General features: G+C 33.5%; 1 long non-coding RNA gene across 1 annotated transcript; it reads left to right on the forward strand.

The window, feature by feature from the left end:
* The first annotated feature begins 461 nt into the window (after positions 1-461).
* On the forward strand, positions 462-3,342 carry LOC129805907 (uncharacterized). Its single transcript, XR_008752134.1, has 3 exons — positions 462-793; positions 1,236-1,415; positions 2,992-3,342. It is a non-coding gene; the product is annotated as an uncharacterized LOC129805907 (long non-coding RNA).
* The last annotated feature ends 20,166 nt before the right edge of the window (positions 3,343-23,508 follow it).

Below are 23,508 nucleotides of genomic sequence, written 5' to 3' on the forward strand. Positions count from 1 at the left end.
TGCACAAATCGGGGGTTATTTTTCACACCAAATTCTAACCCCGAATCAACCAAACCTCTCCGGTAGTAAATTTGGTAATAGGCGGGGGTTAAAAAGATTGAATAGAAAAAGCAAACCCCATCGGGTGTAGATTTTACACCGACGCCATGAAATGAATTTGAAACCCCTTCGAGGTTTATTATCACACCAATGATATTTAAAATAGATAAACCTCAATGAGGTTTATAGTAGCACCATATATAGTGTAAATTGTAGTACCCCCATCGAGTGTACATATTACACCCATCCCAATAAAAGATATAGTTGGTTTTAAAGATACTTTTTTTTATTTTCACATGAATCCACAGCCTTCAAAATTTTTCAAAATATTAAGTTGGAGTCTATAGTAGTTCCGTTTTCCTTCATCGTAAGTTTATTCTCGAAGAGCCTGAGTGCACCCCCCTGTCAATATCGTTATTTTAGCAAATTCTCTATAGAGAATTCAAAAATCGAGCGTGAGGGCGGCGCGTGCGGTTGTGCGAAGAACTAGTAGTGAACAACTAGCGAATCTGGCGGAAAGACATGCAAACGGCTTTTGACAGTTCTCGCGTGGAGCAATTTCCACGAATTTACTCGCGCAGTTTTTGTGAAAAATCCGGAAAATAGTGAAGAAAGTTCTTTAAAAACAAGTGCAAAGGTGTGAGAAAACTCTTAATGATAGATCTTAGTGGTGGCAAGTGAAAAAAATGATGTGCATTGTGAGAAATTGCAAAAACAGCGACCAGCGAAATCCTCTGGGGGTGTCATTCCACAGGTATTGTGCCCATAATTTTTTTATCAACTTGTGCTTACCCTAATAATTGGGCTCATAAATAGTCAGATAAATAGGGCTTTTATTGGTATAAGAATTATAAGTGTGCACAAAAAATATAGTGAGAGAGAACATGGGAAACTTGGTCGAATTTTGCAAAATCGGCAAAAAATTTTTTGTGCCCAGAGAGGAATTAGGGGTAATGCCCTTCGCAAAAAGTCTGTTATATTTTTTAATAGTGATAAACTTTCTTTAATTTAATTAGTGAGATCCTTAATTTGCCCCAACTCAGCTTACATGTAAATTCTATTTAATGAAGAGGGCGGAGGGGGCAATTCAATTCAAATCCTTGTTAATCAAATATTTTTATATTGTCGATATATGAATGAAATGAATAAACTAAAGTCGAAAATTCACAACTTTTTGACAAAATTTCCTCTTTTAGATTTCCAGTAATTTTAGAACTGTGCGCAACTCGTCTGAAGCTCTCAGTTGCACTTGTGGACCGAAATAAAGCCGTATGCAGCCTCCACACTTCAATCCATAAAATATTTCACGGAAAAGTGCCTCAAAAGTGAAGCGCTCGAAGTACGTGCGATCCTTTGCTAAAGACTCCCTACCAATCGTAAGTCGTATTTTTTTTAATTCAAGAAACAAATAGGGGAATATGAGGCAAAATTTGATAAGCGAAAATTCTCAAATTTGGTTGCAATCAATATAGAAGTGACTAAGTCTTCAAATATTTAAAATAAATAATCTTTATGAATTTCTTTAAATTTTCAAGGTTTCAAGGCAATCAAGTAAATATTACGTAAAATAAAAGCTTTGAGAAATTTTCGGCCCTCCTTTTTTAAAATAATTACTAACAATCCTTACAGAAGATATAATTTTTACTGTATGTTCTTCTAAAATTCATGAAATATGTATATGTGGTTTTTTTTCGAAATACGTTGTATCTGCTCAACATGAACTCTATGTCCGTTTTAAGAATCCCTGAATAGAGAAATTTAGTGTTAAAAAACGAAAGATAAGTCCCATTTTTTTATTCAATATTATAGACACCAATATACTGCTCGAACTCCACACAGAGAGAAGTATATATAAACCTTTGATTTTCTCACCCTATTCCACCCCAAATTCCCACTATCTACCCCCTCGGACCACTTTCAAGACCGCCCACTCTTGACAACTCTGACTCTGCAATTTTTCAACTCCAAAATATCCGAACGTCAGAAACTCCCTCACACACTTCAAAGGATTTTAAAGTCTGACAGGCATGCGTGTGAGACTGTGTGAAATTTGTACTATTTTGAAATGGGGATATCAATATCACTATGAATGATTGCCACCTTTATGGATAACCTTGCTGAAGATAATGCAAGTGCTTTAAAGAAAGAAAGTCCAAGGATCACAATTGAAGACGTTGCAGAGAGGGTAAAAAAAAATTTTTTTTGACCCAGATTTGTGGTGATTAGCTGACCAGTACATAATTCTTTTTTATCTTTGTATTTTTTTTAATGTAAAAAACCACCCACTTTTCTAAAAAAAAACCTTTAGTTTGGAAGTGGTTTTTGATCTCTCTCAATTCGGTCTGATAACACACAGTCTACGAAGGGACATTTCCATCGTTTCGTCCTGGAGGCTGGAATCGACGCTAAGACGGCGATAGACGCATGGGAAGGCGGGGGGTAAAAAGACGAAGTGAGATGAAAATAAATTGGCTTGAATTAAAAAATGAATTGAAAAACTGATACTTTATTATTTTTGGATACTGCTTGTAATATTCCTGTACAGTAAGGTGGGGTAACTAGATCGCTTTCCGTAAAGTGCTACTTAAACACTGGTTTTTGGACTGATGAAATTCTTTTTTACTTCTTCTAAATCCATAGAATTATTCAATGTGTTATTCAGAAACATAATATAAAGAATATCAAAAATATTAAAGAAAATTTATAAAATAATGATAATACTGAAACAAGTCAGCATACACGAACTGGGTCGCATTTTCGATTTTGGAATTATTTTTGCTTTTTCTCAAAGTTGATTAGTTATATTATGTTACTGTAGTGACTATATTACGGAAATAAAAATATTATTTTAAGTAGATTATCTAGTTAGCGTAGCCATAAACGTCATAAACGATCCAGATAGCTAAGTGCCCAGATTAGCACACTTGACTATATACAATCTTAAATTTCCAGGCATTCATTGGTACCACATCTTTTGATGGAAAGCAATATGCAGAACTACTTGAGTGTGACCATCTCTGTTCTCACATGTCACGATAAAGAGCCTATTTTTATTTTAGATGGAAACAGTCAATGAGAATGGATATGCAACATCATACGGTGTAAGAAATCCAGGCAAAGGACACATGAAGATGTCAATCGTATTACCAAAGCTGATTCGAAATAAGTTTTGAAAGTATTATAGAAACAAATTCTACTCCAATGCAACGAATAAGTTAGAGTTAGCAATTATGTTTTATTATTTCTTACTATTTTTATGCAGAATTAAGAAAAATGATGGACTTGATCTTTAATTGTTTCGAATAATTATAAACAGTAATGAATTTATCCTAATTTATAGATAGCTATTTTTAAAATAAATTTATTCTCTATTAAAATTTTTGTTTTTTTAACCTACTTCAATTTAATTTGCAAGTTTGTGGCAAAATATTTAAATTGTGTCTCATGTTGGATTCACATAATGATTTATACTTGAAATTCTCCTAGATCTTTGCAAAAAAAAAACTTCTGGGTAAATTTCTGTCTCGCTTCATAAAAAGACATAAAATAGAAAAGATTTCAGCATCTTACCTCGAAATAATTTAGATTACAGTTCTTCAATAACTTGCCAATTTTAGTGTGACAGAACTGTCAGATCTTCAGTAGAAATCTGATTTCTTCAGAAGAAATGGTAAACTTCACAGATGTGATAATCTTATAATGTGAGTATTTTCTTACCCAAAATATTCTATTTGATTTGATTTGAGATTCTATTTAATGAATATAATATTACTGGTTTGATATTTCGTTAGCATTATAGTAAATGTAACACTTGATGCTGATATTTAAACATAAGTTAAAAAACAATTCCTTATTTTTGTATTTTCATATGCATTCTATAAAATTTATTACCACAACGAAGCAAAAATAATGAGGAATAATAGATGTATAGGGTAAATGTCCTAATTAGAAATCATTTCCAGATCCAGATGCTTTAATTTTGACAGAAGATTCAACACATTAAGTTCATATTTTTTTCTGAAGAGAATTACATAAATTTGCTCCTTGACTCTTCTAGAATGTTACTGTTTAGTGAAAATTCTTTAGATATAATTTGAAAACTTCTTAAATACAAGAAAAATTCGCGAGCGTAAAATGTTTCTATTGGAAATATATTAATCCAAATGGAGACAAGGGAAAGTTTCTAATTGGAGACAAACAGTGTAAGTGAAACAGCGACGAAAGGCTTCCAAAACCTTGTTAAGTTGCTCCTGAGCGCAGGATTTGTTCTTATTCCTGGTCTTTTCTTCTTTCCCATCTAAAACAATAAGAAAATCTCTCCAAAAAAAATCATATTTCCGGGGTTTCGTATTGAAGCATTTGCAGACACTTCAGAAAAACCCTTTTTGTTCACGAAATAGGTGATTATTTCATTTGAAAACTTCACGTATCGTTAACAATAAAGGTTAGCACTTAATTTAACTAAAATTAGCCAGAAATATGACATAAATGTTAAACAAAACGAATAAATAACAGTCACTTTATTGTGTTTTTCATTGGAAAACATGGTCGATCGATGAAAAATTCAATGATGAAAAGATACACTTTTAATTTTTCTGAGAAATGAATAAATTAAAATTTGTGAATATGAATGGATTTTCGCTTTATTTGGAGCAAAATTAACTAAATAATGAAACTGTGGTATAGGAAATATATAAATATAAAAATTTAATGCTGTCTTTATTATGAAAAAATTGACGTTTCCATTTGGGGTAGCAAAAGATTTCCATTTGGAGCAGGTTTTGAATTAGCTTAATTTACCCTAAAGAAACAGTAATTCTGACAATAAAAAAGCATACAAATCCTGAAAACATTGGAAATGATATTTTTAGCGAAAGTGAGAAAATAATTCATTTCAAAATGGAATAATTTTACGTCGTATTCTATAATTCTAATACACTCAGCAAAAAATATATAAAATAAAATTCTTCTTCTTCTTCTTCTTCGCTTTAAAGTTTTAGGCCGGACGTTCTGACAACATCCACACAGCCTATTAAATAAAAATAAATACCAAAAGATTTTACCCCTAATTACATCCCTGTCGAAGCGCCATCTCTAACAAATTAGATGTACACAACGGGTACTTGAAAAATAACGAAAATTTTTAAAATAACACTAAAAAAAGAACTCACAGTGCAACTTCTAACTGTGGGGGGGTTGCCTGAGTGGCAAAGTCTTGTGGATCAGACCAAGAAGACATACCAAGATCTTTGAATCTGGAGAAGACAAGAAAAAAACTTTTGAAAAGACAATACATGAATTATAACAAAAATAGACTACTTAATGCCCGATTGAAATTGAGAATTTTGTTTGAAAATCGAGTTTATATTATAAGAGGGCATCTTAAGGAGCTACATTTTGGTATTATACAATTGAAAAAGTAGAATTTTTAATATCTAACTGTTTGGAATTCAAATTACAAAAGAATATCATACTGTAAATGCTTTATGATACGGACAATATAATTTATGATTTCCCAATTTGAATATACGGAATATATCGCTCCTTGGAAATTACAAACAGCCAACTCATATTCAGCCATTTTTCTGGAGACAGAATGAAAGAATCAACTTGATGTAAATAATTATCTCAATTCAATGACTAAACAAAAAAAAACTTATTTCTTTTTCATTTGTATAAGCATTAATATAAATATTGAAACATACTCATTTTTTACCTTTTCAAATATATTTTTTATGAGTTAGCTCTTTTTCATTATAAACTATGCATAAATTGTCTTGAAATTGGAATGACAAGGAATCAACTTTCTTGAGTTAATCCCATGTTTCACAAAAATATGAACGATACATCTATTTTGTGCCCCTTACTTCAAACAAAAATTGCACAAGCAATCAAGAAGAATAAAATTTAATAGAACTTTTTTAATAACGAAACTTAATGAGACTTATATCATGTGAAAATTTATTAAATTCTCTTTCTATGTGCGCTAAATCTCAAAATCGCTAAACACTGAGTTAGCTATCTGTAATTTCTAAGGAGCGATATATTTGTATAGCGTACATTTAATATGGCCATCTGATTTTGCTTTTTTTAAATTAAATAAATGTTCCTAACTTGGAAGATGAATTTTTGTATCAAATATATATAATATTTATATCATTTTGCTGAACTTACCAAGTCATTTGGAAACTGCTTTGAGGCCTGGCTATTCAAACAATAATTTAATCGGCAGGCCCTGTATGCAGAAGCAAATTCCATTTCGAATTATAAGAGATTGGCCCAAAGTTCTAACTGAACCATGTTTTCAGTTAGTTCAAAGCGATGCTGTCAATCTCTAAAAGAAACGAATTTAAAAAAATTAGAATCAAAACTTTTAGCATTTTAATATTCAATTTTATAATAATTTATTAATTCGGTACGAAAAAATAAAACATGGAAAGATTAATAATTTATTGGTTCTATCAATGGAACATTTTTAAGCATAAGTATTTGTAAGTACAACTAAAAAACTATAGTTCCAAATAGTTTTGGTTAAAATTTTTATATTTTAATATCTTGCCAACAATACGGAAAATAATTATCAATCATTAAATGTCTCCAATAAAACAAGATACTTGATCTGCAAAAAATATTACTCAATTGATAAAGAATGGAATATTTAAAAAGAAAGTAATTTAAGTTTTAAAAGCATTTAATGTTGTTTTACTGATTAATGATAATTATGTTTTGGTATTATCTACTACATTTTCTTAATAAAGCATATTTTTTTTTTACTAAAGCATAAATAAATGCCGACAAATCAACATTTTATTCAAATTATATAACATACCTATAAGGATTTCGTCACGAGGAGTCATGTGTGCCCTGTTGAAGCAGCCCCAAGGTGTCTCGGTCAAATTCTGTCTACATGTACCGCTGCAATTCCATCAGAAAAAAATCTCTGAAATAGGGTTTCTATTCGCCAAAACTGTAAAAAAAATAAAATTATCAAGAAATAACTAAGTGCAAAATTGGTGAGATGGGTGAGGTGCTGTGTAACTTGCAATTGAATTTTGTTGCAATTTCGAATATTTTTTGGATTAATTCTTTTTCTCACATACCAACTTCTCACTTAACGATTCTATTTAATTACAGAACATGTAAATAGATATTTACGCAATAATTACACCAAAAGTAAATATTACAAGCGGAACAGAATTTGTAACTTTCAAGAAAATCAGTTTTTTTCCTCTTTGGCAAATATTTCACCCTATTCACGATATTAAAAAGAAATTTATGCACTTACCGTTTTGTTTTACGCAATAATATATCCTTTATATCACAATTTTTCCACAAAATAAAATAAAATTCACACGGGCACGCCATTATTGTTTCAAATGGACATGCAAAGAAGACTGAGACCAAAAGTAATGCGAAAAATTATTGGCGTCTCTTTTTTTTTTGTTAACCCCAAGGAGGTGTTTAAAAAACGCTGTTTAGTGTACTTTTCACACTCATCTTGTATGTGCTTATCTTTGTTTCTAGTGGTGTAAATTTAACACTAGACGAGTTTTAAATCTTTTATAGCGAATTATTTTCTTTAAAAACCCTTTTTTATGCTTTTTTCATATTATAATGAAATGAAAGTGTACTAAATTCATACAAAACATGATCATGATTCTTTTAGATGACAAAAATTACATTTTTAAGTGTCTTTTCACAGATTCTATGAACGGTGTAGATATAACACTCGGCGGAGTTAACTTTTGTAAAAAAGAGAGAAAATAAATCTTGCAAATGCTAATGTTACACGTTATTATACGTTAGTAACAGATTTTGAAGTTAATGGCTCAGTAACGAGAAGCATTTTGATTAAGCATTTATTATAAATCATATAAACTGATAACATTTAATTATGCTAAATATTATTTCAGAAAACATTCTTATTTTGTCAATGATGTACTTTCATCTTGTAATACTAAATCTCAAAAAAAAAGTTTTATTTTATTTTTATTTAAAATCGGGAAAAATTTCTTAATTGTGTTCGTGTAAACGGATCCAAATCGGAAAATTTTCAGGTGGGTGTTGGACTGCGCTAGAGAGGTGTGCTCAATCACCATTGTTGTTCATATTGGGCAAGTTAATGGAGCACAGTCGGGGTCAGAATGTGATTCGTATTGGGGATTTCAGGGTGAGCCATCTTTGCAGATGATTTGGTTCTTTTTGAATTTTGATTTATAAATGTTTGTGCCGAAAGAGGTATGAAGGTAAACGACCTTAATTCGGTGGTGATTTCTCGACGGCCTATAATGTGCTCTACGTTAATGGAATCCTATTAACACAGGTGGAGAAGTTCAAGTATCCCGGGGGGGACGAGTAATGGTAAGATGATGGATGATCGCGAATCGGTCAAGCTTCTGCAGTTATGAGGGAGCTTGGCATAAATGTGGTGAGGAAAGCCGAGCTTAGCTGTTCGGCTTAATTATCGGTCTTCAAAAATCAAAATTCTCACCCTATGGTTATGAGATTTGGGTAATGACCGAAAAAGTAAGATCGCGAGTACAAACTGCCGAGAAGAGGTATCTCCGGGCGGTTAAGGGAATCACTCGTCGAGATCAAGTGAGGAATGTGGTCATTCATGAGAAGCTAAAAGAGTCGACGAGGTGCTTCTTTTAGTTGAGAGATCACAACTTCGTTGGTGTGGTTATGTTCAACGCATTAATGGAGAAAGCTTCCCCTAAAAAGTTATGCAAGCTATTGTGAGGAGACCGCGACCTCGGGGCAGACATAGAACAAGATGGCTGAATTGGAGCGCCTTGAGATCAAACCCGAATATCTTCCTATAGACTGGGGCTGTAGGGCTATAGACAAGCTAAATCCCTGGTTTGAGGTCCTTTGCCAGCCAGAAGCAAGTTCCTGCTGAAACTATACAAGGATGATTTTAAAAATATGGTGGGTATCTTTATAGAAGGAATTTATAGCAGCAACAGCAGCCTTATTTAGTGGCTGTTGTGTTGCTCTTGAAACTGTAGATCACTTCCCTTTTGGGTGCCCGATACTACAAACCTGTAAGAATAAACATCTCTTACAAAACAAAACAGTTGATTTGTTGCCAAAGAATATTCTTGAGTTTATTCAAAAACCAAACTGGTTTTAATCCCAAGAAATGGCACATGAGGATACAAAGGGCTTTCTAGCCTAGGTGTTAAAGCCCGCTCTTATTCAATCTAATCTAAATATCGGTATGTATTATTATTATTATTTTAATATTATTAATATTACTGAAAATATGTAAGTATTGTAGGTTCTATGGATTCTAGTAAGTTTTAAAATAGTAAAAAACAGTAAATTCTTTGTATTCTGAATTTTTCAGGTGCTAGACACTTAGTGGGGCTTTCTCCTGAAGGAGCATCCCTCTGTGAGTTTTGCTCGTCCTCCTGTTGGCTGACACAGAATCGTGGAGCATCCAACGCACACAACAACTCCCTGGGCATGACTGAAGACTGAATTTATCTTTATCTTTTAGTTTAATGTTACTTATGTATCGGTTAAAAACGTTAAAACGATGCGTTCCTAAATAATTACAACGATCATTTTCTATACGTGATTTTCCTTAGTATGTGTTGTAATAAATTTTAAGTAACTAAACATCTTTATTCATCTAATCAAGTAATTAAAATCGTTTTCCGATGGCATTAAGTAGGAGTCACAAGATCCAATATTTCACAAAATTTAGCTAACGTTGCCACCTATATTTTTAGTTTATATTAAAAAATCATCTCTTCATCTGGACATTAATTTAAAAAAAAATCATTATGTTTTCTTTGTTTAATCAAAATACTATATTTCACTGCAAATATTCCTACAATAACATTGAACCTAACCAACCTCAATCAATAAATATTTGCAAACTACATGCATTTATTTATAAATTTATAGTGTTCACTCATATGTAAATATTTGAACAGATGTTTAAAAAAAATATTTAATTACCATTATCTGTTAAATATTTTGCTCACTAGTGGCAAATATATTAAAAGGCTTGCAAAAATGAGGAATATGAATATTACACGGCATAATTAAAAGCATACAGGACACAAACTTTTTGAATCCCTATTTTGTGTGATACGTGCCGCTCAAAATAGGATTTAAGCATGTGTTGGAACTCTTTTATATTTTGATATATTAGTACAGAAAAATGTATATAAATTCTCATACATTCAAAAAAAAGGCGAATGTGTCATTCCAAAATCATCCAACTTTCCATCAATCCTGGCCACACATAAAATAGTGAAAGCAGTGACGTGAATGAGAGTTGCACTTGGAAAAGTGGAACAACAGGGTTGGTGTTTGATGCCGAAGGATGTGGAAAATAGACCCAGTGGGTGGGTGTTAATTTATGCGAATGAATATGGGGTGAATAGGGGTGGCCTCAGGGATGATTAATAGCTTGTGTTTACCTTGTTTGCAAACGAATAATAATGGGTGAACTCGTGTTAATGGAGGCACAATTTTTCGTCTATGACTCCCTCCCGCCCTCATTCTGCAGCCCTTGGCGCATTATTAAATTAGATAGAGATTCCAGGGCATTAGATTGTGTCTCCCATCTGGATTAAGTTGTTGAGGACCTAAACCAAATTCAAGCCCCTCAATTCTAGGAAGGGCTCTCTGTGGGGTGTAGTGATTCGGAAAAAACATCACAGCTATTGTAATGCAAGTTACGTAGTTCTATTAACCATTCAATTATTACGATATAAACCTTGCATTTATACACAGAAGGTATTTCACTATATTTGGTTATAATTCACTTATTTAATTCAGAACTCATTAAAAGCATCAACAAAATATTTGGATTAATGGAAACCCAGACCAAGAAAATTGATACTTCAGCAAGTTTGGTTTCAAGCTTTCGGACTTACAGATGCAGAAAATAAAGCTAATTAAAACAGGGTCCATTAGAATTCCTTTTAATGATTTTCAATCCCAAAGATTACTCTTAAGTTGAATTTGTTGCTGAAATATCTCAAAAAATAAAATTTTCGGTGTCTTTATGACGTCGAAAATATTCAGAGATGTACGTGATTGAGCACTGAGCATTGTGAAAAAACAGTTTTAGAAGTGAACGAACTCGTAAAACGGCCTTCAGACTAGCGGTTTAACCTTAGTTCAGAAAGGTTTTCAATTTTTGAATAAGAAGCAGACACACTGAATTTTATCTGTCCGGCCGTTACCAATGCCTAGAGCCTAAACGGTTAGAGATAGAGAGTTTTGATCTTCGGGGCATCTCCATAAGTTGCCCCTGAGACCATTCACATGCCCCTTGTTTATTCCCCACCTTCCTTTACGCCTCCAAAACCTTGTTTTTTTTAGTATTGCTCGAAAACGCATTGTGCGATTTTTTTGTCAATTTTAGATATGTATTTCTCACGTATTTCTCAGTATAATGGTCTCATGTTTGTACTCGTTGGTAGGGAAAACGTAAAAATTTCCGGGGAAGCATTTCTCGAGATTCTTGTGGCTTTTCCACAATTTTTGAACTTTTAACATTGCTAAAGGCAATTAGAGGTATTCAGGATGACGATCGGGAGGAACAATAAGGTGATGCAGCGCTGTAACTACCGTGTGAGGATAAGTCTGCAGGATTCTCGCACTTTTATAGGCACAAGACCTAGAAATTTTCTGATAAGCAGACTGAACCGGTTCCAATCGGTTATGAATCAGTAATAAACGAATATTTATTCGAGAATAAATCATTTTACTCTAGAGCGATTTTGGACGATCTTTAAATTTTTTTGTTTCCCCCCATTTCCCCCCTTCCCTACACCACTATTCAAGCTCTTAGGTCCTCGACAGACCTGAGGATTAGCCGAGAGATGGCTTAGCGTAATTGTATTCGAAATAATTCCCATAATTCGAATAATAATTCGAAAATCCATCATTTTCCACTAAGTCGTCTCTCGGCTTAAGTCGTAGGGTGTCTAGGGCATTAGGCTCTAAGGTCTATTTTAACCACTATGATGAAAATCCTTTAAAAAACTAAATACATCCATAAAAATAAATACCAAAATCTAAATTGATAAAATTATATTTTTATTGTGAGATAAATGCAATAAATAACAAAAAAAGGACTTCACACGTTAATAGCCGTACTTGGCGATCATTTGAGTGATTTATGAATCGATAAGGGGTTTACAGGGGTCAAGAAGACTAAAATAAACTGCATATTTTCTACAAATTATTTATTCAGAATAATAAAAAAAAACAATTATTTAATTCAAGCTCTTACGCATATAAAAGCTATAAAAGTATACCATATAAACTAAACTACTTTTTTAGAAATTTTAATTTAAATAATTTAAAAATTCAGTCATTGAGCCCTGATTTTTAAGATTGTTTTTGAAAAAAGACTTACTTTTCGGTGGCCTTATTTTATCTGTGATCCTACAATTTTTTTTAATAAGACTTTGGAAATTGGATTAAGGTAAATGTAAGGAAATTATATTTTTTAATTAGGAAAGTTGAAAAGGATTTTCAGCACTGATATGAACAATGGATTTTTCGAATAATTGGAATGAGTCTCGGCTTATTGTTTTCTTATCTTATAACATTCGATATAGAGACCATCATACATTGCGCAAAATTCTCGTCCAAAAAAAATATTTTGACGAAAATTTCTCAGAATATGTGGAAATCTTAACAAATAAACCCCTTGGAATGTCAATGTGTGATCCTGTGGGTTAAATTATTAATCACAGATACTGCAAGTCACGAGTTTATTCAGTAGACACTTTTCGCGTTAATTTCACTGGGGGCTGACTTGTGTCAATCAAGTGGTATTAGTGGATGAAGAGTTGTCTCATATTTGAGGTAGAATACCATACTAATTCGATAATAAAACTCATCATAATCCACCTCTTAAAACCACCACTCAGTCTCATTCACATTTCCCTTCGGATGCCAGTCCACTTCGTCCCTCTTTCTCAAATTTCTCGGATAATTTTATTATTTTACCGCCACTTCATCCACAAACCCATAGGATACTTTGAACTCTCTTTCAGCCACAGTATATACCCTTGGGGTGGAATTTTAATTCGAATTTGTACCCCATTTGCCATTGAGTATCAGGATAGAAAGGAGAAGGAGGCACCATGCAAGTTTTGTTGGCCAGCCTAGGAGTATGAGAAACATGCTAAAAGTGCAGAATAAACTCGCACTAATGTGTAGATGCTGTGAGGGAGTTAATCGATTTTCAATGGGAAAACACCAGAATGAAAACACAAGCCCAACTTACCTGTATAAGGAGAATGAAAAAAAAGATCACGAGAGCAAGGTGGTACAAAAAAAACGCCGTCCCTTCTCGTCCTAGATGAGAAAACTTTCTCCTTTGCCTCTTATTAACGTTTTCCACCCAATGGAGAAGGTATTGGAAAAGTTTTCCTACAAAATTTGCAATCATCGACTCCCGTAGCTATCCTCCAGTCACCTTTTTGCCCAACCGATATATGGGAGAAAATTTTAAATGCAAAGTACCACTCTTGTGGGAAACTTTATAATAACATAAAATAAATCAACAGGATTATTGTCGGTTTTACTTAAACTACTTTGAATGATGTTTTCTCATAAGAAATACCATTACTGCTAACTTTTTACCAAATCAGTGGAATAATATTGAGAATTTTCATGGGAATTAAATTTAGCGTTAATGTCTCACGTCAAGGAAACGAAGTAAGAAATTGCGTGCGGAAAATCTTTAAGCAGAAATCAAGGGAATATTTGTGGAAATGACCATCAGTGATAATGAGGGAATATCGTGTTGATTGATTGACAAAATCCTAATGATGGTTCACACAATTTCGTACAGTGAAGTTGAAAATTTCTATTTTCTTCCCAGCAAGGACAACAGTACTGTTTTAAAATGTTGAAGCCATGATTTGATTAGTTTTTCATACACTATGAGAGTGAGAGAAATCCGAAAAAGTCAAAATAACCGTCCGGAAATGTTAATTTTACCCTGGAGTATTGATCCGAAAACGGTGTAAAAATTACCCTTTTTAGGTGTATTATGGGTTAAAGTCACCCTTCTTTCATGTTGAGTTTACCCTTAAAAGGTGTAAAATTAACATTAAAAATGTTGATATATTTTTACACTCAAAAAGTGTTAAAGTTATGACGAAAAAAAGTTAATCGGAGCCTCTTTTTTTCTCAGTGTACGCAGAAGAACTTGTTGAATGAGGTGCAGAGCAGCTAAGTCGTTGCCATTTGAATAGTTTAATTATCGGAAAAATAATATAATAGTAAAGAGGATGCGAACCGGGAATACTTACATCATACAGCAGATATTTTACCACAACGCAATGAGAATCCTAGATTAAAAATAAGTCAGAGAGTCATATCCAAATACAATGAATATTATTAAGCATTTCGAGAAAAATTTATTTGCCTATTTACAACAAATTGATAAAAAATTACACATTTAACTAAGTTTCGCTGTGGTTTAGTAGAATATAAGTTTAAATTTGTAAGCCCAGATTTGGTTCACATTAATAATATTACTAGTTCTAAAAGGAAAATGAGCAACTGAAGGTACTACACACCCATCTATCAATTTTTTAGAGTGAACTGTTCATAATGCATCAACTGATGCTAAATCACTAATGTACTGATGTGCAAGAACACCATGTAAAAACCCTCACAACCCTCCTTGGGATGAAACCTTTGAAATAAAAGATTAAGATTTGTGGGTTCGGCCATCGACTGGGTTAACAATTGTAGACTAGGCCGCACGCTATACACAAATCGAACATTTAAACTTAAGTTTACATATACCGGTTGAATTCTTAGGTTGGAAAAACTGAGAGGGCATGGACTATCTTAAGGCAACTATCCACCAGATTCCCTCGAGAGACCCAAGTCCACACGTCCTTCTCTGACGTTCTACACCAGACTCACTCTGTCGGCTCTCCAATTTCTAATTTTATTTCTAATTTTATTTGAAATATACAGTAGGTGTCAAAAGTTTGTTTGTCTCATGTGTGATCGGGAAACCAGGTGCAAAAAATGATAGAAAGAATTACTTTTTCGAATTTTTCTTTTTTCAAATGAATTTCCTGTAATCCGTGATCTTATTTATGTATTTCGAAAAAAAAAATTAATTTTATACCATATAAAAAATTATTCTTTTCCAAAAGTGGATCATTTTTAATTCGTTAAAAGTTTGTTGCCTGATTTGAAAAAGTAATTCAAAATGGTCAAAACATGCAACCAACTTAATGTAAACCAGTTACATTTGGAGTTTATGTCATTTGAGAGGCAAATGGTGGGTTTGTACATTTCTAAACTTATCAATGGAAAATATATGTATATAAAAGTATTGATAAATAACAAGAAATAATCTGTTTTTTTTTGATAATTTATAATTTAGGTTAAAAATTGAAAATTACAAAAAGTTAAAAAAAAGAAGGGAAATTGTCCAGATATAATGCCGAAATGAATCTTCGCCGTCAATTGTTTAATTTTATGGAAAATCTCTGATATACATAAAATCGTCAAAATAGATGGTGATAAGGCACAACCACATCTAAAAAACGCTACTGGCAGACCTAGGGTTTCGACTCAGGGGGTCGATAACAGCATTATAAGTATCTCTGATCTATTTACCATAGACAACTTTAGAAATGTCCAAACTAAACCCACCATTGGCCTCTCAAATGACATAAACTAAAAATATAGCCGTTGTATTTTAAGTAAGTTGCATGTTTTTGACCCTTTTGAGTAACTTTTCAAATGAGGCAACAAATTTTTGACGCATGAAAAATAAACAACTTTTAGAAAACAATTATTTTTTATATGTAATAAAATGAAATATTTTTTTCAAAATATTTCTAATATTATTTTTAAAATATTGTAGGCAACTAATTTGCAAAAAAAAATTGGAAAAAGTAATTTTTTCTATCATTTTTTGCACCTGGTTTCCCAAAACACACGAGGCAACGAACTTTTGACACCTACTGTATTTCTTAAGACTAGTCTTAATGAAAAATGTGCCCACCTACTTCAAAACTTATAACAGAGAGCATAAAAAAACAAAAGGCCCCTTCAAAAATATTCCTTATTAATTACTAAAATTTGAAAAATTTTATTTGAAAATAATAAGTCTTTTGAACTGTTCAAATTCATTTCAAAAAGAACAATTTATATTACATAAGAACTTGCATAAGAACCTGTTTTTTTTTTAGCTTTAACAATTTAATAATATTATTATATTTGAAGATGCAGAATTCTTACTGATTCGCATAGATTTTCAAATCGATCACATCGAAAAAAACAATTAGTAAATCAATTATATTACTCAAAGTCAGTCTATAAATTTTTAATTTAACGCTCTAAAAACTTTAAATTTTCGATAACGCTAAGTCTGAGTTATTAGGCGTGACTTAATACATTTTTTCTCAAACAGACAAAATTTAAGTTATTTTTAGTAGTTTTGAAATTATTTCAAATTCACAATTATAATTTTATCTCAATTGGATGTAATGCAAATTTCACGGCTCTGTACTGTAAATTACTATAGATCCTTCCATCAATGTCTTGCGTCATTTCCTTCTGTGACTGACTGAAAATAGAACAATGCGAAAGGAAACGCCTCAAGAATTTGAGAGATTCTGACTTAATAAATGAACCAGAGAAAACCTTACTTCAGACCTCTTGGGGCTGTTTATTAACACAATCCAATGATGGGCCCAGAGGCACGTCTCCTCTTGTTGATATTGCCATTCATGGCATTCCAATATCATACCTCAGGATCCTTGATTTGTCTTCTGTTGAGAACAACATGAGACGATGACGAAATAGATTCTTTTCTGTCTATAAAATTTCTTCATTATCACAAGGATATTGGTGAAATCAACCAATTCCTCAGCAACATTTCACAGAACATTATTTGCCTTTATGTTGAGCCTGAGACAAAACAGAAAATCCTTGAGCTCAAGACATTCGTGGGTATTCTCCGCTGAAAACATAAAACATTGCTGGGACAATGAGAGGATATAACAAGGCAACTTTTCCCTCCAAACAATGTCCTGAAGCTGACCCACTTTGTAAGCCACACACAAGCACCCCCGAGGATGTTGATGGAGTCGTTATAGTGATCAGTGAATGAAAGAGGAGATTTTCTGGTAATCTCCGCTTGACAAAGTCTGCTTAACCTATATATGATGTTATTATTTCTACTAAAAAGAGATGTCATTGGACAAGAAGATTTTCTTACCCGAAGACAAAAAACCTCTTAAGCACGCTACAAGGAAACTTTTCAAGTCGTTACACTTGTGTTGGGATTCTTGGCAAATTTTGAACAAAAGCACGGAAGCGAAGCTGGAGTTAAAGTTTCTGGAAATCTTTCTTTAATTCAATACACTCGGATTTAGATTTACTTTTGCTATGTCAAAGAGAATTATATTCAAAAGTGCAATGTAGAGAGATGGTGGTTTGAGAATCCTTCAAATACATTTTCTTCATTTTCCTGAAAAGTGAACAAACTTGAAAAGTACATCTAAAATTTACGAGATCAAATTCACAATCTCACCTTTCACAACTTTTCAGATGGAGATGGTATCTAAAAAATCAAAAATCAATGAATTCAACTGACACCAAATGAATATTGAATCACTCACAAATCACTGCAGAACCGAGAGACGGTAATGGAAAATATATGTATGAATATATACATATATTCCTTGAATCAATTTGTGAATTAAGACTAGGTTGGATGCATAATTTAAAACGACACTTTTAGACTTTAAAATTCGAATTTTGTTTTGCCTTCTTTGAGTAATATATTATTTAAAAATGCTTAATTTATGGAGGAAATTCACAAATTTATAATATACGTTTAGTCATACGTAAACATAAAACTATAATCTTTGCAGTGAAAGGTATTATGGAAAAGTAGCGTAAATGGTTTATAAATTAATTAAAATAATCTAAAAAAACTAGCAAATTTATCTAAATTTGAAATTTGCTACATTATAATATTATATTTTTATAGCTTTTGTTATATTTTAGGTGTCATAATGTAACCTGGCTTTATTCACTCTAAGAAGTGTCTTATAAGAATAAAAAAAAAAACAAATAATTCCTGTCAAGTGCCCTAATCCGGGCGCTTCGCTATGTCGATCGTTTATGACTACGCTATCTAGACAATCCACTTAAAATAATATTTTTATTTTTATTTCCTTAAAACAGTCACTACAGTAGCATAATATAATAGTTTGAGAAAAAGCAAAAATAATATTTTTATCCATTAAATAATAATTAACATCCATTAATGAATGTAATCGACTCATTTCAAACTTATGCCAGCTGTGTTCTGTACTAAAAACCTTCTTGCAGAGATATTTTCGCTAATGACACCTGGTAGATTGAAAATATTTATTGTTTTTTTTTCCTTGTGAAAAAAGTATTTTAAATCCAAAGGTTTGATTAAAAGTGAAGTGCAATCATTCCCCTACAAGGTGAGTAAATCGATTTAAATGAAATAATAATATTTTATAAATAAATTAGTGAATTTGTGGCTGTTTAGGGGTAAGTGGACCACCTTTAAAATTGGGATTTTTCTTCTATTTTTAAATGTAATTGAGCCATGTCATAATGTAATTAGCTTCTCAATCTCTTTGTGCAGCTAAATTATATCACGACATGGCTCAATTTTATTTAAAAATAGATGAAAAATCTCAATTTCGAAGGTGTCCCGGTTTCAATGGTGCCCCACTTCCCCCTACATTTTGCTCTAAAATGGTCGCTTCGCAAATCAATATTTCTTTCCGGGAAATGCATTATTCAGCACTGTTTTATCATTTCAGATGCCGAAGGGACCAAAGGAAAAGATTCCTAAGAACACACCTTATTCTAAGGAAAATCTAAAGAATTCATTGAAGTGTGTACGAGATGGTTCTACCATAACCTGTGCATCCAAAATATTTGATGTACCAAGAGCGACACTGTACAACAAATTGTCTGGCAGATACCCGGAAGAGTGACCCAATGGCAGGCCAACGACGCTTACAAAAGAACATGAAGAAGAATTTGTCATGTGGATCCAGGGATGTGCGGATGGTTGGCATCCCATAGGCAAGGAGCAAATTCTGGACAACGTCAAAACCATCTGCGACACCTTCAAAATTCCAAACTATTTTACGGATTGAAGGCCTGGAGATGCTTGGTTCAGGAAATTTTTCAAGTGTCATCCAGAGCTCAGCATGCGCAAACCAAAGTCTCTCTCATTGGAAAGGGCTGTGGTTACTACTGAAGATCTCACTAAATGGTTTTAGAATTATCGAGAATATGCTTGTAAATTGAGGGATTGAATTAAAAGACCATTTGAGCCAATTAGCGAACAGGCGATCCACTTAGTGAACGCTAACTTATTTCAGTATTATCATTATTTTACAAATTTTCTTTAATATTTTTGATATTTTTTACATTATGTTTCTGAATGAAACAGTGAATAATTCTATGGAATTAGAAGAAGTATAAGAGAATTTCATCAGTCTCACAACAAGCGTTTAAGTAGCACTCTATACGGAAAACGATCCGGTTACCGCACCTTACTATCTTTATGGTAAGTTATTTATTAATTTATTCATTAAGTTATTATTTCTTATGGTTTATCTATCTTTTAAATATATTTAACGTCAGTCAAAATAGACTTAAAGCATATAAGACCTTAAGGCTTAAAGAGTAATATTTACTAAATCGTCCAAAATTAACGGTTAACTAACGGTTAATTAACGGTTAAGTCAGAATGTATGCGAAGCCTAAAAGCCTTCCCGTATATCTAAACTTTTAAGTCTTAAAAAAGTCTAGGCTTCCTTTCAGCCCTATCTTTCCCCTGGAATATTCTGGCTAAAACAAAAAGGTATTTGTAACGATAAGCCGATCAAATATTTCCTCAAAATCCTTATAAAACTGCACTTCAGCCTACCAGAAAACAATCCATGTAGGGGATGGATAGAGAAATTGCTGGGAAGTGACGCATTTAAGAGTTGGCAGGAGACTGCTGGTCAGAAACAATAAGCGTTCAATGGTTTTTGGGCTGATAATGGAACCACTGGCAAATCCTTTTTGTCACTCACTAAATTGCACTAATCCACGACAAAAGAGACAATGAATCTTTCCAGTGATTCGCTGCAACGCCACACAATCCTGGGGGTTAAAGGGGGCCGTGAGAGTCCGGAAGTGTAACAAATTGCCGGACTCAGTACTGATGCCACAGTATTGTGTGAAATCCTCTCGACAACCCAGACACTAACGAAATTTTCTGCCAGCTCTTGAGGCAAGGAATCGCCCACAAATTGGTGAAATTGTGGAGCGTCACACTCATGGTGACAGGATCAAGAAATTGGTGAATGGGGCATGACTCTGAACAATGTATTATTCAAACATTACTGGAGAGCACGTGAATATTGCACCCGGATACGTCTGGAATGTGAATTATTTAGTTTTATGATTATATTGTTTCATATTTTCCATAGCGGATTATTTCTGCATTGAGAATAAAACGGATGTAACAAATAAATTTAAATGGGTATCGGGAAAAGTTAAGCGGATATTAGTTGATCAATAAATTAAAGATAGGGTAAGTGTTCCAAATTCCGACCAGCTTGCAATTTCGGCCACAGTTTTTGTTACTCGAATTTCCATTAATTTTTAGTTTTTGCACACTCTAGAGATTATACACAATTCAAAAAATAACAAAAAAATGTCGATTCCACGAACAATATGATCTGAAAAAGACATTGGAGATTTCCGGAAGGGCAAGGAACTATGAGATTGAGGGTGGCCGGAATAGGCAACAAATGCTATGTCAACATTTTTATTCATTTTAAAATGTATTAAGAAAGAATTTAGAGAAAATAAAGACGATAGAGTGTCTACAAGCTTCCAAGCAACACTACTTATAAAAAAGTAGCAAAAAAATCAATTTGTATTAAAAATATTACATTTCAAGCTTGCATGCAACTATGCCGAAATTTGGCACACTTACCCTAGATTGGGGAAAATCATTTGAAAGTTTATGATTTTTAACCTTTGCAAACATGAATACTTATGTTTCTTAAGACTAATCATATTGGGTCACACGGAGAAACTCTTTTTATAAAATAATAATTCAGATTTTTCAAATATGATTAAGTACAACTTGTTCAACGAAAAAAATATTTTAAACTGTAGTGAAAAAATATGTAAAATTCCAAGATAAATGTCAAATTAAAAAAACTTTAGTCATTTTAAAAAATGAGACAACTGGAGAAAACTTTTAATGAGTGATATAGAGGAATGTTGGCATGGTTCGAACAGAGTGAACCTTCAAACAACGCAAATTTTCTCTTGTTTTACAAAGAGCTAGTTCGTCATTTTTTAGCCATAAGATAGATAATTATTAAGCTCATGAGACGAGATGAGAAATAGTAAGTCAGCTCTTTGCAAACAAGGAGAAAATTCACATCGTTTGCAGGTTCACTCTGTGTAAACCATGCCTACATTCCGCTAATAACTGCAGCAACTAATAACTTAGAAAATTGCCAAGGGGTAACTCATTCCCATTTTTTCTGACAAGGGTTTCTGGTTTCTAGGGTTTCGCGATGCAAAAAGTGGGTTTCTCGGGTTACGCGATGCAGACATTCGGTTTCTCGGGTTTCACGATGCAAAGAGTGGGTTTCTCGGGTTTCACGATGCAAAGAGTGGGTTTCTCGGGTTTCGCGATGCAATTCTTGGGTTTCTCGGGTTTTGCGATGCAATTCTTAGGTTTCTCGGGTTTCGCGATGCAATTTTTGGGTTTCTTGGGTTGCGCGATGCAGACATTGGGTTTCTCGGGTTTCGCGATGCAAAAAGTGGGTTTCTCGGGTTACGCGATGCAGACATTCGGTTTCTCGGGTTTCACGATGCAAAGAGTGGGTTTCTCGGGTTTCGCGATGCAATTCTTGGGTTTCTCGGGTTTTGCGATGCAATTCTTAGGTTTCTCGGGTTTTGCGATGCAATTCTTAGGTTTCTCGGGTTTCGCGATGCAAAAAGTGGGTTTCTCGGGTTTCGCGATGCAAAAAGTGGGTTTCTCGGGTTACGCGATGCAGACATTCGGTTTCTCGGGTTTCACGATGCAAAGAGTGGGTTTCTCGGGTTTCGCGATGCAATTCTTGGGTTTCTCGGGTTTTGCGATGCAATTCTTAGGTTTCTCGGGTTTCGCGATGCAATTTTTGGGTTTCTTGGGTTGCGCGATGCAGACATTGGGTTTCTCGGGTTTCGCGATGCAAAGAGTGGGTTTCTCGGGTTTCGCGATGCAATTCTTCGGTTTCTTGGGTTTTGCGATGCAATTCTTAGGTTTCTCGATGCAAAAAGTGGGTTTCTCGGGTTTCGCGAAGCGTTTCTCGGACAATTGACGAGGGTTTCTCAAAATGAGTTACCCCTTGAAAACTGCTTTTATTTGAGAATCAAACACATTGACATGATTGTAATCTAACTGTATAACCATTCGATAAATTATTGAGCAAATCATTTGTATCTTTTGGAAATTATTTACCAACTTCATTAAAATAGAAATTTTGTAATTGAATTAAGGAAATCTTGCCCATCCAATTGAGATTTAAGAAAAATTTAATTATACTCCCAAAAATTTCTCCCTATAACAAGCAGGAAAAGCCAGAAAATTGAATGGAGATGGACAATTTCATTACTTTAATTATCTCTTTATAATTTTCTGTGGGAAAAAGGCCATGATTGTGTTTGTTGAGAATGCGGTTTTAAAAAGTGCTTTCATGTGCGGTTTTAGCGTTTTTGGGAAAATTACTTAACATGGGGGATTCTACTTTTGCCATCAAACCCCTATCTGAAACATTGTGCTGTTTAACAATTTGCAATCAAGATTGGGGAAAGTTGGAATGCAATAGATGAGCTGCCAGCCTAAAAAGCTGGACCGAGCAGGGATGAGCAGACAATCAGATTACGGCAATGAATCGTGAAAACCCCCAGTACTAGGGTTAACGTTGGCGTTTTTGGAGGAGGGATTCTCGAATGAATATGATAATTGCTTGGAGGTATTTTGAAGGTTTGCGAAATAATTCACGGTGTCGGAATGGGTGGAGAATTCCGCCCCCTAATCATTAAAAGCCAGCCAATACACGTCCAAGTTTAAAATTATGCGAAGAGGGAGTTAAACGACTTGTTGGTTGTTTTGTTGTCTAATCGTGATACAATGTTTATCTTCTGATCTACAGTCACATGCCATCATGGCTATGTGAAATCTCTATCAATGGTTACAACCCTCGATGCACAACGCAAATGAAAAGTTCATCCACCAGGTAATAGGTACCTCTTACCCCAGTACATCTTTGAGACACATTCACATTGACGGTCAGATTCTCTTCGACCATGTCAAAGACGCATAGTTTTTCTCATTACTCGCATAGGGTAAAATGGTACAAGTTGGACAGGGCATTTTTTCTT

Source organism: Phlebotomus papatasi, chromosome 3 (assembly GCF_024763615.1).
Source record: "Phlebotomus papatasi isolate M1 chromosome 3, Ppap_2.1, whole genome shotgun sequence".
In the NCBI taxonomy this organism is placed as follows: domain Eukaryota; kingdom Metazoa; phylum Arthropoda; class Insecta; order Diptera; family Psychodidae; genus Phlebotomus; species Phlebotomus papatasi.